Here is a 15,488-nt window from a genome sequence, read left to right on the forward strand (position 1 = left end):
GCTTTGGAATCTCAAGTACAGACGGGCGACACAGCGACTTAACATGTTTACGGTGCTGGTGGCCAAAATGGATGAGGGCGGAGGCCATCAGCACGTTCAGAGAGTTGAGGGAAACCATTCCAGGTGTTTCAAGGTTAATGGCAGCGTGAAGCAAAATGGATTCCATGTCAGAGGTGGTCTGACAGGTGATTTGACTTGAGTGAATGCGGGCCATCAATCTCTAGCTGGCCTCTCTGACTCTTACCCCCCAGTGTTGGCAGCTAAGGGGCAACAGGTGCTAGGATGCTGTGACCTGCCCAGGTCCCTGGACGGCACTGCCGCTGTTTCACTCAATCCCCAACTTTATTCGGATTGTTCTAATAAAGATAACTTCTATCAGTCAAAGCTATGCCAGACCCGCTAAAGAGTGCTTTTTTCTGGATACTTCCCTGGTTAAAAGTTAAAAGTTCGTACGTTTGAAGATCAAGCCTTGGTGTGTGGATGCATGGGCATTGCTGTGTTGCAAATGTTAGTCTTCAAAAGCTCTTCAAAAGCTATGGAAAACAAAACTTTGGTGTCAAATTTATTTCACCAAAAGCTGAAACCCGAGTTGTTACAAAACAACTATGATTCTAACCCTGGTCTTTGGTACACCTTTTTGTAGTAGAGTTCAAAACCTTTGAAGATTTGCTGAACAGCTGATATGTGGAATATTTGAGCAAAGTCCAAACATTTTCATCTAAACTTCAAAGTTTACAAAAGAACAACAACTTTGCTAGCTCATCCTCGCTACCGTCTTTCTTGAAGATGGATTCAAACCGTCATCCTGACTCAAACAGTAGATAATGGGTCTCACGCCGAGTATAGTAGTGTGTCAGATTCTCTATTTAATGACACAATAGATTTCTCTCTGTCCTCAGTTGCTCCTTGTGCCCTTTGCTCCGACTCCAATCAATCACAACTGTTTAATGGGAGAGATAACAACACAACCTTACTCCTGCATCTTGCCAATGCATTTAAATTCACCTTAATCAATAAAACCATGTTGACTGTGGGAGCCAAGCGACTCCAGCGCACCTTAATCAAACATGCTATCTCTTGTACTTGAAAAGTGCTGGGTCACATGTAAGATAAAGTGGCTTCAATTTCACTTTGTCACAGGGAATTTCAATTGGGTTGATAACAGTTGTGTAATTAAAAGTAGCTATGGGTCAACTTAGCTTGTATTCTCCTTGGAATGTTCTTTAATTGCACGTGCAGTATACAGTAAGTCATTACATTTCGCATTACAGTCCAGCTGAATAATTAATTCATTTGCCAAGTAGCGGTTCTGGCAGATCTTCACATAGTTTCTAAGTCTGGGATGCAGACCTGGTTCAAAGCTACAAAGATAAACACATTAAATGTCTGTTCATTTCTGTGCTGTGATGTTGTATGGCATACTGTAACCTGTGGACAATCCCTGAATATTCTCCTATGCCATGCAAATGCCACAGGGTTATTTTGTAAGTATCAAAACATGTTTCTTGACACAGATTTGAAAAGAAAAGGCAAAAGATGAGTTCTCTGTGATATTGTACCTTCTGACTCAACCAACACTGAACATTTTAGGGAGTCCTGGTACTGTAGTTTATTGATGGGTCTTTACCTTGTAAAATGTTTTGTTGTACATGTGTGTTTATGCACTTACAAAAACCAATTACCTAAGTAGGATTTAAACAGTCAACTTCCCCCAACCTTCTTTCTGCAAAGTGTGTCAGGTTAGAAGAATTGGGTGTTTAGTTGTGTGCATAAGTGTGTGTGTGTGTACGTGGCGCATGTGTGATTGCCCCTCTTGTCTGAGCCTCAGCAGAATCCCTGGAGGGCTGTGCCTCTTGTTTAAACCTGACACAAATTCCCTGTCACAATGCTCAGGGCGACCACGCTTGTAGGCACAAAAGCAAATATTTCCTTTTCCGATCACAACCAATCCCTTCAAACCATCCCCTCCCAATTGTGACACCGACCACCCGCCCCCCCCCCCCCCCCCCCCCCCCCCCTTCCAAATCGCACTCCTCCAACGCACCTCTACCTCCCGACTGAACCCTCCCCACCACTGCAAGCAAGCCATTTGTCACAAAGTAATTATAGAATTATCGATTGGCAAGCAATTAACGCTTTTTTCACTTTTTATCCCCCCTCGCCACCACCACCACCCCCCCCCCCATCCTCCTCCACCTCCTTCCCTCCCCCTTCCCATCTTTTAATTTGCAGTCAGAGCAAGAAGAAGAAAAGGGAGGGGGGGGGGGGGTCTTTTTTTTCTTCTTTTGGACTAACACATTTAATCCCCTTGGCATTTCCTTATGTCCCTCAGATTAATGGAGGGACAGAGACAAAGGTGTTTTTTCCTTCCTTCCTCTGCTCCGTGTGTTCTCCTCCATGCCGAGCACATCTAGCAGTGTGGTGCTGTCGGCTAGGGGAAGGAGGGGAACTACATCCATGCGTCCTTAGTTTCCAAAAAAAACGTGCTTTTGTTTCAACCTAAACTTAACCCCAATTGAATCTAACCTTACCCTCTATCTTATTGTGTCTACCGGGAATGTTTGATGGAGCAATTGAAAATTCCGTTTCCTAGGCACATGCATTTATATCCAATAAATAGCCAATGGATAGACTGACACAATCTAGTGATTTTAGTTTCCAAAAATGGGTAATACAAACATATGTGAATGATTAATGTCTTATGAAATGTGCAGTTCCTAATTTAAATGGCAGTTGAATTCTGAACTAGAACTTCTGCAGCTTCTGATTCTTTTGGTCTCCCTTCCTCTCTCTCCCATTCTACAGATGCCAGTGTTAGTGGCCCAGATGGACAAGCAGGAAGACCAGCCCGAGCCACAGAAAAACGCAAGACGACCAGATGTCAAAAAATGGGATCGATGTCATGGAACATCACCTTGATAACATATGGCCACTGCTGGGGAAGTTGATTTCCCTTCTGGCGAGTTATATAACTCATCCTTTTCTCAGTTTTCATATTCTTTCAGTGTGTTTTGTCTCTCCTGTCTGTATAGACGCAGACACACAAAAGGGCACGCTCACGTGTCTAAGATGCTCTGCAAATGGATTAGATTGAGTTGGTTTTCCCACTTTGAGTGAAGAAACAATATCAGACCAATATTGCAATACTATCATTTGTTCCTAAATATGTGTGCGTTCTGGTGAGAAAGCGTGCCATTCTAAATGGCTGTTGTTGGTTGGTATGGCATTGAGATGGGGGAAATACCGATCAGTTGATTTACAGAGCTATTGAAATAGATCACACCGATGATAACAGTATAGGTGATATTGAGCGAAAAGATGATTATGATAGTTACAGCGCTTACTGAAAATATGACAGTGATTGATTCTCAGGTAGGAAAAAATTGGGTTTGGTCTGAAAAAGTTTCACTCAGAGACAGATAGACAGACACACACAAACACACACACACACATTCACATACTTAAAGATCAAAAAAGGCAACACTGGTGTGGATGCTATCCCTTTGTCAGCCATTTAGAGAACAATTTGAGACCTCGGAGACTCCCTCCCCATCCTCTGCGTATCGTTAATCAATATTTCGCTGCAGGATGTTATGCAAGCACACATACAGCAATAGAGATTCATGAAAGACTTGGCCCTATTGACCAGTTTTTCCCTCCCCTCCAGCGATTCTCATTTTCTCGGAGACAAAGTTCGGACCCAGGGAGAAACAGGGTTTCAGCCCTGTGGTCAAATCCACGGATGCTCTGTCAGGTAGGAAGTGATACAAACATTGTTAAAAGGTGTGAAAAAATCTCTTTGACAGGCTCTTCAATGGGGATTTTGTTGGCTGTTTGTCGTTTACCTTTTTAGCCTTCGAGGGCATTATTTCATGGTTTTGAATGTATTGTGCCTGGAGACAATTACTTAGATTTGATGGTGAGGTTGCTTTGTATTTCATTTTTAGGGGCTTTGTGGCCTTGGACTATCGCCCAGAGACTGGAGGGCTGAGAGGTCCAACCACAAGGAAGTTGCACCAGCCTCTTTAAAGATGTGACCCAATGCCTGTCTAAAGAAAAAAGCTGCATGGCCCTGCAACAAACTTCCGTCCTAACAATGATTTGCAACAGAATAGTTCCAATGGATTTCAAGTCAAAACGTCTGAATACGTTTCGCATCTCTTTTTAAGTTCATGACGTGTGACAGTTGTTCATATCTTTCCAACCTGTGTATCTGAGGTCGAGATGTGGCCATACATTCAAGTCAAAGTCGAAAAGGACAAAATCTTGACAAGGATTGGAGACTTCAACCGCCATCAACTCTCAACTAGATGGTGGACTGTGACCAGAGCAACAGGCACATAGCCTGAACAGGAAGCAGGGGGAGGTTGGCGTAGGGACGAGCACTTGGTGGTGGCACCGAGAGGGGGTGAAAGGGAACTGACCTGGCAGACGGGAGGGTCGCCACAGCGGTGGTCTTGTTCCCAGTCGGACCAGGACCTGTGAGCGCTGGGCGGACACCCCTCATCAGTCTCCGTCGCCTCCCCCACACTCCCCTTCCAAGTCCTCATTTTCTACATGATTAGGCCGCCACCTGTCCTTCGGCTGGCCCCGTGGCCTCCTGGCATCCCCCGCAACACGACGCCATTTAGCACGCCAAGTTTCTCGCCGAGTCACTCGTCAACTCAATATGGACAACTGGAGAAGCGAAAAAAAATCTGTCTTTGCAAAGGAAAGATTCATTGGTTTGGCGGTCGTTAATTCACATGTATCCGCGTCCAATCATGGCCGTAGCGAGTGAAGTGTGCAATCCACTTTTCTTTGAATATGTGCCCTCACTTTATGATGTGGATTGAAAGGAGAGAGGGAGGCTGGAGGGAGGAGGGAAGGGATCAGAAATAGCAGAGAGAGCCTGAGCCGGGTTCTCAGGAGAGCACGTTTGTTGGGAGATGGCAGCGTGACCGGTGACATGATGTTCTGCACACAGTCATTGTAATAAAACAGCAATATATTTTGGAATGTATTAACTGCTAATTATGATTTGTCATAACACTTTCTAGTTGTGCTGTGGGGAAATTGCACCCCGCAAAATCTCCCATGTCTTTTTCTCCTCACTGTCCAAAACACAGTGGATATTGTTATCTTATGTCTCATCAATAGGTCCTTTAAAGGTACAATAGATTTAAAAGAATTAAACGTTTTGTCCTCCATGATCATGTTGGGCAAGCTAATGAGGCCCTCTGAGAGTTGTTTAGCAACACAAACTGCTCAGTGCTAGTGCACTGTCAATTTCTAGTTTGGAATGGCTCGCTACTTTCCAGCCAGTCAGGTTCCAGAAATCATGTTTGAGCCAATCGCCTTTGGCGAGGCGGGCCTTTGTCCTCGGCTTATTTTGTGAAACCACTGTCAATAAAACTTAATCTGGAAAGTACAGAAGTTCGGACAACAATTGGGGGCGCTGTTTCTCATGTTGAATTTATTTTAAAATGTGCCTATTGCAGCTTTACATTAATGGACCATCACTGTTTTTAGTTACTTGCTAGTACCTGCAAAATTAGTATTGTAGACAGATGGACAGACAGACGTAAAGACAGACAGATAGACAGACAGATAGATATTTCCTTGGGAAGATTACATTGTTACAGCTGTGTATCAACCACAGTTGAACACAAATGACAGCATTTACACATTGTACCCAGCACTGTTTCGAAAACATCTATACCCAAAGAATGAAGGACAAGTACCACAATCAGGACAGGTACAACACAAGCAGGGAAATGAAAGCCATTACACGCCCCATTGACCTGTTTATAGTTTTGTCTGTGAAGAAAGTTGTGGTAAGAATATCTTATTTGTGATCAGAGAATAAGTAAAAGGCTATTTGAAGTCAGATTTGTGAATGATCTTTCACAACCTCCATTTTAAGTCAACTTGCTGGCAATAATGTAGTTTTCCTATGTGCCAACGGAGGGCGATGTTGACTACAGAATAACCGTGCGTCTGGCTGTGCCTTGAATGTCTCTGGAATGAAATAGAGCATTATACAGCTCACCTGCTGCAGCAGATGAATCAACAGATTACAGCCAAATGCGTTTCAGCTTACGGCTGTGGTCAAGGTCGGCACATGCATAAATGACTCATATCCTGCGCAGTTTTCTGTCCCAAGGAGGAGCCTGGCTAAAGACAGGTGGGACAGAATTATTGGTGAATACTGGCAGTCTTTCAGAGTTGGAGGGGAAAGTCAAACTCCAAACAGCAAACCTCGACGAGTCAACATGAAAGAACGCCTATGAATTGAAGCCCTTGGTGAATTAGTCATGATAAAGTGATATTAATCAAATGCTGGTGAGGTTACATTCGAAAAGGACATCAAAGACGAGCATTAGAAGCGATGCTGGAGGAGGGGGTTCTAAAATAGAATGATGAGATGGACTGAGATAGATCGAATAATAACTCTCACATCCCCATCTCACCCCCCTTCATCCCCAAAGTCCTCCATGCTTCTAAGTTCATGTGATGGAAATGGGATGGGTTAGGGTTAGGGCTGTTTCCTCTCAAATGGGATGGCACGTTAAAGGTATTCCGGCCAACGTGTGCCGATAACAGCTAGATTTGTACCGTTGCGTCCCCTGAATACATTTTCCACCTGTTTGAGTCTGTCGTCCGATACAAAGTGACGCGCCGCGACACACCGTATTATCCCTCCATATTTTAGCCCCCGCCGGTGGCGTTTATGCTCTGTCAGAGCGAGGGGACTGGCCTTGACCTCCGTCGGCAGCGCCACTGACGCTGGTGGCTTTGGACAGCCAGGAGAGTGTGTGGTGTGTGTGTGTGTGTGTGTGCGGAGTATGAGAGTAGGAGGCTATGGTGTGTGGCGGGTGGAAAAAAACAACCTCTTTCTTCCCTGGAAATGCAGATGAGCCCTGTTGATTTATCATGGAACTCTGCGTAATAATTTCATGGCTGGCTTCTATTTTCTTCCCTTCTCTGTAAATCCTAAAACAGATAATAAGACCACAGAAAATGCCTTCCTCTCTAGCCGTCACAGAGTTTTTAAGGCAGCTGGACGCATGCATGTTTGCTGGTCAACACTCCGTAACACTAATAAAGGCGAGTGTGTGTGTGTGTGCATGTACTTGTGTGTGTTTGGAACAATGGATTCCCATTCCGGATTCAACCATGCATTATCAAGCACTGAATGCCTGTAGGAGGGGAAGGTGTGGGTTTGTGGTAGCAGTACTTTCATGTGTAGAGTATTGGCGGTGGGGGTAAAAAAAAGCTAAGCAAGAGAAATAACAAGAAAGGCAGGAACGTACGTGTGCTTGAGGTCGAGTGATGGATTTTCTGTTTGAAACCATCCTCCTTGTGCCCATGGTTTGAGTGCCCACTACATAGCTGAGTGTGTATGTCTGTGTTTGTCCACACCCCACTCAAATGCAACTCCTCAGCCAGTGAGTGAGGGAGTGCAGGGATGATGAGTGGAGGAGAGAGAGAGATAGAAAGAGAGAGGGAGAGGGAGGGAGAGGAAGGGTGGGGGGGGGTCGCAAGAGAAAGTTTTTCGAGTCCTCCCCAATATACATGCCTAATGAAGCTAGGCGGGAGTTAATAGCGGGTGTAATGCCTTCTGACTGGCCGTGCTCTGACTGGGAGGGCCTAAGGAGCCAGGGCACTAGCAAGCCGAGGGGGAGGGACAGGCAGAAAGCCCCCTTTTTCGGAACCGCTAACAGTGATGAAGAACAGCTAACAGTTGACCTCGCAAACAACCGCTAACATTTAACCTCACAATCAGTTTACTTCACAAACAACTGCAAAAATGTTACCTTACAAACAACTATTAACAGTAACCATAACCACTCAAACGACCCTTGTGACATGACATGTGTACTGGTTGAGCATGCTAGCAGTTAAGCTGCTGAGTTGATGTGAAATACGCAACTATTAGCCTAACAGCATTATGTTCTTAGCACAAGCTATGTCGGGAAATTGGCATCTGTCATAAGCATTTTTTACAGGGTTATCATGATATAATAGTTATCATCCACTTGAATTAGAATGGCATAGTATGGCATTTCAAATTAGGTATGTAACACCATTGACACCGTTGATTAATTACTGTAACGATATATGAAGACATTATTTCAGCAATATTATTATGCTACGATATATCAAGACATCAAAGACCCAAAACTCCATCCCTCATCTGACTAAGGCAAAGAAGGAGTCTAATCTGTGTAAGATTAAAATGCTATTGGACTGCGTCTCCTTTGTACCCATGTTATCTCTCTACTTGCAACCTTTAACGACCAATCTCTCTGTTTAAAATGGCAGAAGACAAGCCGTATGAATTCTATTGTTCAGGAAATTGAGAAGAATGAGATGCGAGTTGTAGTCGACCTTCTGGAAGGCCAGTTCTCCCTTTTCTTGTTTGAAAATGTGTTGTTCTTCTTAAGGGATGCAGTGTGCAGTCCTGACTAATGTCAGTCTCGCCTGGAGACAGTCATGTTTGAATTCTGTGGGACGAGAAGCAAGATGTCATTCATGAGAAGCAAGATGTCATACATGAGAAGCAAGATGTCATAAATGCACACAATATATTTTTAACACAGCTGGAAAACCTTGGTGTTGTCAGACAGGATATGAAAAACCCAAATCAAGGCTATAAACTACTAAACGATGCCTATGCAATTTATCAGTGAATTTATATAATTGTTGTGACAAATCTACCGATTATTGTAACCAATATACTTAATATACCACCGCTTTCAATATTTCGATGTCTTGGTGGTGGTTTGGTTCGTGTCGCCCTTCTACAGCCATGCATCTGTTTCTGACACTCTCGCCCCTCATGTCTGAGCTGCTGTCTTTTGCCTGGATTCCTTTGGCACCGGGGCACAGAGATCTCTATTGGCTTCGCCCACGCCGGTCCACGTGCCAACAATTCTGGAGCGGCCCCCCCCTCCCCCCTCAGCCCCCCCCCAAGCCCTCCCAACCCCGGCCCTCCCCCCCCACACACAAATACCACCACCGCAGCAGCCGCCACTCGCTCCTGACGGCCGCAGATGTAGCGTGCCCAGACCGTCTCCTCCAGGTGTTGCTTCATGGCAGAGTGTCACTTTGAGCCGACTGTCCCATCTGCCGCGGCGAGGCCTGGCACGGGCTCTGGCTCACGTCTCCTGAAGCCTCTCCTACGGTCCCCTTCTCCTCTCCTCTCCACCCGCGCACCCTCTCCTCTCCTAACCCCTCCTCCCCCCCCCAGCCCCCCCTGACCCCTCGACTCTTCTATCCCTGCCGAACGGTGACATGTTCTAGTAGCCCTCCTCGGGGTGGAGGAGTCACTTGCCACAGCTGGCGGGACGCTTAAAGGTTAAGCGTTGCTTTTCGACGACATGCAATATTTCCATGCGTTTAGATTGGGATTATATAAGTGAGAGAGTTGAATGGGTTCTTCAGTTGGATAGGTTCTTCTTAGAATTCTTCATGTATACGTTTCACTGAAATGTTATTGTTGGTCTAGTAGAGAAAGTTCCAGACACACCTAATTATTTTTGTCTTCTGGAGGTCATCCTAACCCTGACCTTACCACTAAACAAAAACCTCCTGGTGTACTTCCTGCTGGGCTCCCCCACTATCAGGCAGCGTGATGAGGTAAAACTCCTGGCCCTGCATCTCAGAGGAGAGTCACATTGCTTTTTTTTTTTTAAAGCAAAGTTCTTTATCATAATTAATCCTGCTTGGAAATTCAACCTTAACATTGTTTACCTGCAGTGCCAAGACTGGGACTTGAGTCACAGCCATCTCATAATAGCATTGTTTTAGCACAGTGATTCATCATCTTACCCAACAGTTAATATAATAGTGAGGATACTACCGGCAGCGCAATTAGGTTTGTGTCGAACAGTGGGGGGTGTTTGTCTCCATCTCTACGCTTGCATTTTTAATCACCTGTTGTCTATTTTTGAAATGGGTTGCTCAGTGACGACTAATGCGGTTATTTATTTTTCCAAAAGGGCTAAAATGGCGACCTCTGCAAGTGCACAAAGTGGAGGTGAGATGAAATTCATACATATTCATTAATTCTGCAATTAAGTCTAATGAGGATTTGATCAAGACCACACAACCTCCTTAATCAAGTTTCCTGGAACTTTGAGCAGACCAAAAAGGGCACTCAAAAACGCATTGCACCCAACCGAGAGCTTTTGTTCATATTTTGATGGAATCTCAATCGAATCAAATCGAATTTATCGCACAGCATACGTTACGCTATTGGAAACACACTTTGTGGAATCTTTACTTTACTTGTTACAGTATTTGATTCCTGTCTTCCCAAAGCTATCATACTGAATCATGTGTTGTCAGTCTCCCTGTCAATTTGCTTTCGGTCGCAATATGTATGTCTGTCCTTCTCTGCCAGGCCTTTGACCCGACTTTCTCAGATCTGCCAGTGTGAGAACCTGCTCATCTGTCTCTTCCCCTCTTTGTCATTCTATCCATCCGTAGCTCTCCTTCAACGAGGAAATGAACCGTCCTCCTTAGGCAAGTGTCCCCTCCATCCTTAACTTCTTCTCTTTGCCCGACTCGCAGGCATTCTCTCTCTCCCTCTCTCTCTCTCTCTCTCTCTCTCTCTCTCTCTCTCTCTCTCTCTCTCTCTCTCTCTCTCTCTCTCTCTCTCTCTCTCTCTCTCTCTCTCTCTCTCTCTCGCTCGCTCTTTTTTTTCTCCCTGTCGTTCCCTCTGTTTTGGCGCTTCCATTACTTAAGAGGTGACTGGTGTTCCTCTGTGTTCTACCTCCCTCTGCTCGTCTGCCAGTCTGTCTCTCTCTCTGTATCTGTATGTCCCCTCTGTAGCTCCCCCCACCCCTTTCCTTCCCTCCCTCCCCCCCTCCCTCTGCACTCCCCCCCTCCGTCACGCGGAGATGAATGGTGCTCTGTCACTTGGGCCGCTCTTCAGAGGGGCCGGCGCCCCGTGTGAGGAAAGTGCCAGTCATTAACGGGGGAGGCAGGATGAAAAATGAGTTCATTTACGGGCAAGTCCTGTGAGCCGCGTAACTTCAGCTTGCCCCCCTTTTTTCAAGAGCCCGGGAACGAAGGAGGGAGTGTGTGTGTGTGTGTGTTGCGTGTGGAGAATCAGTGCGTGTGTGTGTACGAGGGTGAAGAGTTACTCAGCAGATTTCGAGGCTGCGCCACCGAACGGCGAAACGACACTTCCTGGAGAAGGCTGCCGTGGAGCGAGGAGAGAGGAGATGGAGAACAAGTGAACGAGGTGAGGGAATGGGAGAGGAAGGGACGCGTCAGGGAGGGAACGAGACCAACAGGATGTGGTCTCATTAATCAGGTTGAGGGGTGGGGGGCCTTAATGCCGGGTGCCAGAGCTCGACACCAACCCCCTCTTGGGAATGCCACTCCTTTAGAAACTTGTCGCTTAACTAACATGAAATGCTGCCTCACTGCTTTGTGCCTTCTGGAGCTAAAAAGCTATCACGCAAGCCCACAGTGAGCAGGAATATATGCTGCCTCACAGCCTTGCGCTGTGTGCTTCCACACATTCAGTCTTAGGAGCATGCTAGGACGCAAAATGCTAACTCCCCATTGGGAATCCCCAGACAAATGCTGTGACAGAAATGACGCACTGTCCCAGTCCAAAACAAAATAAAATGCAGTCTCACGACTTTCAGCGAAATATATTATTAAAAGCCATTTCTCAAAGCTACCATCGTAAAACAAAAAAAAAGCCATATTCCATCACTACAGAATGTGTAGTCTTTACTGGCTGCATCTGTCTAAACCATATTTGCTTTCTATTCAGGATTGGTAACTACTCTATACTCTACTCAACACATTGCTCAGCACTTAATGGTTCACAGTTAATTGAGATGACCTTTTTGACTGGATTGATTGGATACCAGACTGGTTGACTGATGGATTGATTTACTGATTGGAACCCTGACACCACCACAGATTTTTATTGACTCTCATCACTCATTAAAACACTGTGATGCAAGTGTCAAAGTCCAGTCATACACTCCCCGCCAAACACACACACAAATCGTAAGGATATTTGCTAATTCTTATAGCAGAATCCCTTTGACTTCCAATGACAAACCATTCCTCACCACACTGGGTGTTTCCCTGCTTTGCATGGACACAGATAGGAATAGTTATTAGCAAAATTCAGTATAACAAACCTATGATTCTGACTCCTTTTTTTTTACCATTGGGTCTACCTAGGTTTGGTTTGAGTTTATTCAATAGAAGACAGAGAGAGAGAGAGAGAGAGAGAGAGAGAGAGAGAGAGAGAGAGATAGAGAGACTATAATACACTGCAGGGCTGTGGAGTGATTCTACATTTGTTGTACCCTTTGTGTGGGACGGTGTTCCCCCCCGGTAATTTAATTTGATACATCATAAACGCCGCTGAGCGACGTATTCAGGCGTGCCGCTACGTTGAGGCGGAAGTCATAAATTAAATCGAAGCCTTTTTCCTGTTCCCATCGCCAACTCCTATCCTTATTCACTTTGCTTGGGTGGAAATTACTAAGAATGGTGGAGGGCTGATTAATGTTTCTCGCAGTGTTGAGAAGAGAAATGGTGGTTAGTTCTCACAACCAAAAGAGAGAGAGAGAGAGAGAGAGAGAGAGAGAGAGAGAGAGAGACAGACAGACAGACAGACAGAAAGAAAAGATATAGAGAGATCCCAGGCTTGAAACTGCATTTCGAAAAGGTTCAGAATGTCAGCCCTGAACCACGTTTGAATAATGTACTCAGTTTTACAATTCTCTTTCATTCTGGTATCTTCTCTCACCACGACTGTTTAACAATTTTCACAGCATTCAAATACAACACTGTGTTTGGAAAATTGACACTTTGGAGAACCAGTAATGTTGGAAGAAAATATGCAATATTAAAAGAAGAATATTGCTTTGTGAGGTAGTAAGTCGTCTCTTCTAGTTCCTTCTTTTGACACCCTCCGTGCTGCGTTGGTGTCGTTGCTCTTCCCCTGCAACCCATATTGTCTTGATAGTTCAGACATTGACTCACGCTGCGGAACTACAACTACTGTATCATTCCTCTATGATTCTCTTTGTGAAGTGGCTTCCTTTTGTGAGCATTTGTCCAAAGCAGAAAGAAAGAGTGAACTACAGTACTACATGAATGTAGATGCATTGCCATTAAGCCAACAATTCGGTGCTGTTCAGCATTCTCACTTGTGTTTTTTGGGGTTGGGGGGAGGCCAAAAAACGACATTACGGTTTACCAAGCCTTACTATGACAATAAAAAGAACATTTAACACATTTAGTAATATGTACATAAGCCTAAAAGAAATGCATTGTAGAATACATACTGTGTACTGTTAAGACCCTGTCATTTTATATGTGTTCTTTCTTTCTATGTATATAAACGTCTACACATATATGGGACCAAAAACCGAATGGAAAGAGAAGAGTGGCGCTCAGAATGCTGCATGACGGCACGTTGGCAGCTGTTGTATATGTTCACAGGTCGTTCCACAACATAACGGCAATGTCAAGTCGGTTACATGGTTTATTTTACAGTACTGACTGATGCAATTACATTGTAAGAAGGACGCTAACGTAAAGTGGGAAGCAAACGTACTGTATACAGTATGCACATGATTACTTTCAAGATTACTTATTGTCTGACAGTACACTATAGTATATAAACAAAGTGATACTTGGTAGGACACCGCAACCCTGTCAATCTACATCCTCCATCTGCTTTTTAAAATCTATTACACACTGTGCTTCCTCATAACAGATGGGTTGACCATATAATATACAACGCACACCATCACATTCAATTAGCTCACTTGTCTTTGCAATGGACTGGTTTCTTTAAACATGGAAAACAGGCTGCAATCCAAGGCTGCTACCTATCTTTTGTGTTCTGAAACAAATAGTTGTCAATCACTTCTAAACAAGTATTTATTTTCCAGTAATGGCTAACAATGGTTTATAACTGAATCCCCCCCCGCTGACGCCCCCCCCCCTGTCGCCCCCCCTGTCGCCCCCCCAGGCTTTTCCATTTGGTGTTTGTGATTTCCTCCAGCGCCATTTCATTTCAGGCTCCGATTGGGAGGTACGAATTAAAAGTTAATGGTGAAGCTGGTCATTGATTAAAAGATAAATAACAGGCATTATAATATAGTCTAGCTTTGATTTTCGTTTACCTTTCATTACCCTCTTCTTCTCTTACATCCCTTACTGCACCCTTAGCCCTCACCTTTTCCTCCTGCTACACCTCCCACCCAGCACTCCCATATATCTTTCTTTATCTCCTCCAGTGTATTTTCAAGCATCTCTTTCTTATCTCTATCTCAGCTCTCTCTACTCTATCTATATACAGAAGTGTTTCACTCCAAAACCCTATATTCAATTGAAAAGCAAACAGCCTACTGTCGTTTTTTGATAAAAATCTTTTTGATTAAGCCTGCAAATAGTCAGAAGAGGCAAAGGGAATTAATTAATAGGTAATATGTATTGTGGTCCGTTAGTCATTCAGATGGTGGATATTGAATTTTGGAATAAATCCACTTAGTTTGAAAGGAATTGCCTTTTATCATACTTATATACTCATGCAGTACGTCTCTAAAATAATTTTTTTTCACAGACAGATGAAATGTATATTATGGTAGTTATTTCTTCAACAACCTATTGATTATTTGTATTTATCTTAATGACCTGTTCTTGTTGCTCTTTCTTTCCAAATCAAGACAGAATCTGTACTGTAATTTTCTAAAGAACATCTGTGTGAATATCTATGTGAACATCCATAGGAACATCCATAGGAACATCCATAGGAACTTCTATGGGCTCAATAGAAACCTGGAATACCTTGGACAGGTATGAGCTTCTGGTTCTCCAATCAGACTTGTGTGTGTGTGTGTGTGAGTGTGTGTGTGTGTGTGTGTGTGTGTGTGTGTGTGTGTGTGTGTGTGTGTGTGTGTGTGTGAATGTGTGTGTGTGTGGATAGCTGTCTGGTAAACAAAGAACCAGGGCAGGTTTGATTGAATTCAGCAGCTCTGCCTCTCTGAGGTGGTGGAGGCCTTTTGTTTCTTCTCTGGACTGTACAGCTGTGGCTCTCTCTGTGTTCTGCCTCTGCCCGGTGGCCTGCGAAGCAAAGCAGGGGGAAACGGTGGGAGAAATGATTATTTATGATCTGCCACCTCCCATCCTTAGACCCATCCCCAGCCTGGATTCATTACTGCAGCAGGCTGTCGCTGGGCTTTGACGCTTGCACGCGCACATACACACACACATAGACACACACACTTGCACACACGCATAAACACCAGCAAGGACCTGCAGTTACACCAACTGGAACATCCAAGCACACACATAGACGCACACACATTATTTTGGAATAGTACACACATGGTATGCCTCATTGACACGCACACAGATATGGAAAACGGCCACATGCCACTGCAGAGGCGCACTGGAAAATACGCTCACACATGCTGCTATAATAGCAATCTACCCCGCGTAAGAATGAC

The sequence above is a fragment of the Hypomesus transpacificus genome, chromosome 9, assembly GCF_021917145.1.
Source record: "Hypomesus transpacificus isolate Combined female chromosome 9, fHypTra1, whole genome shotgun sequence".
NCBI lineage: Eukaryota > Metazoa > Chordata > Actinopteri > Osmeriformes > Osmeridae > Hypomesus > Hypomesus transpacificus.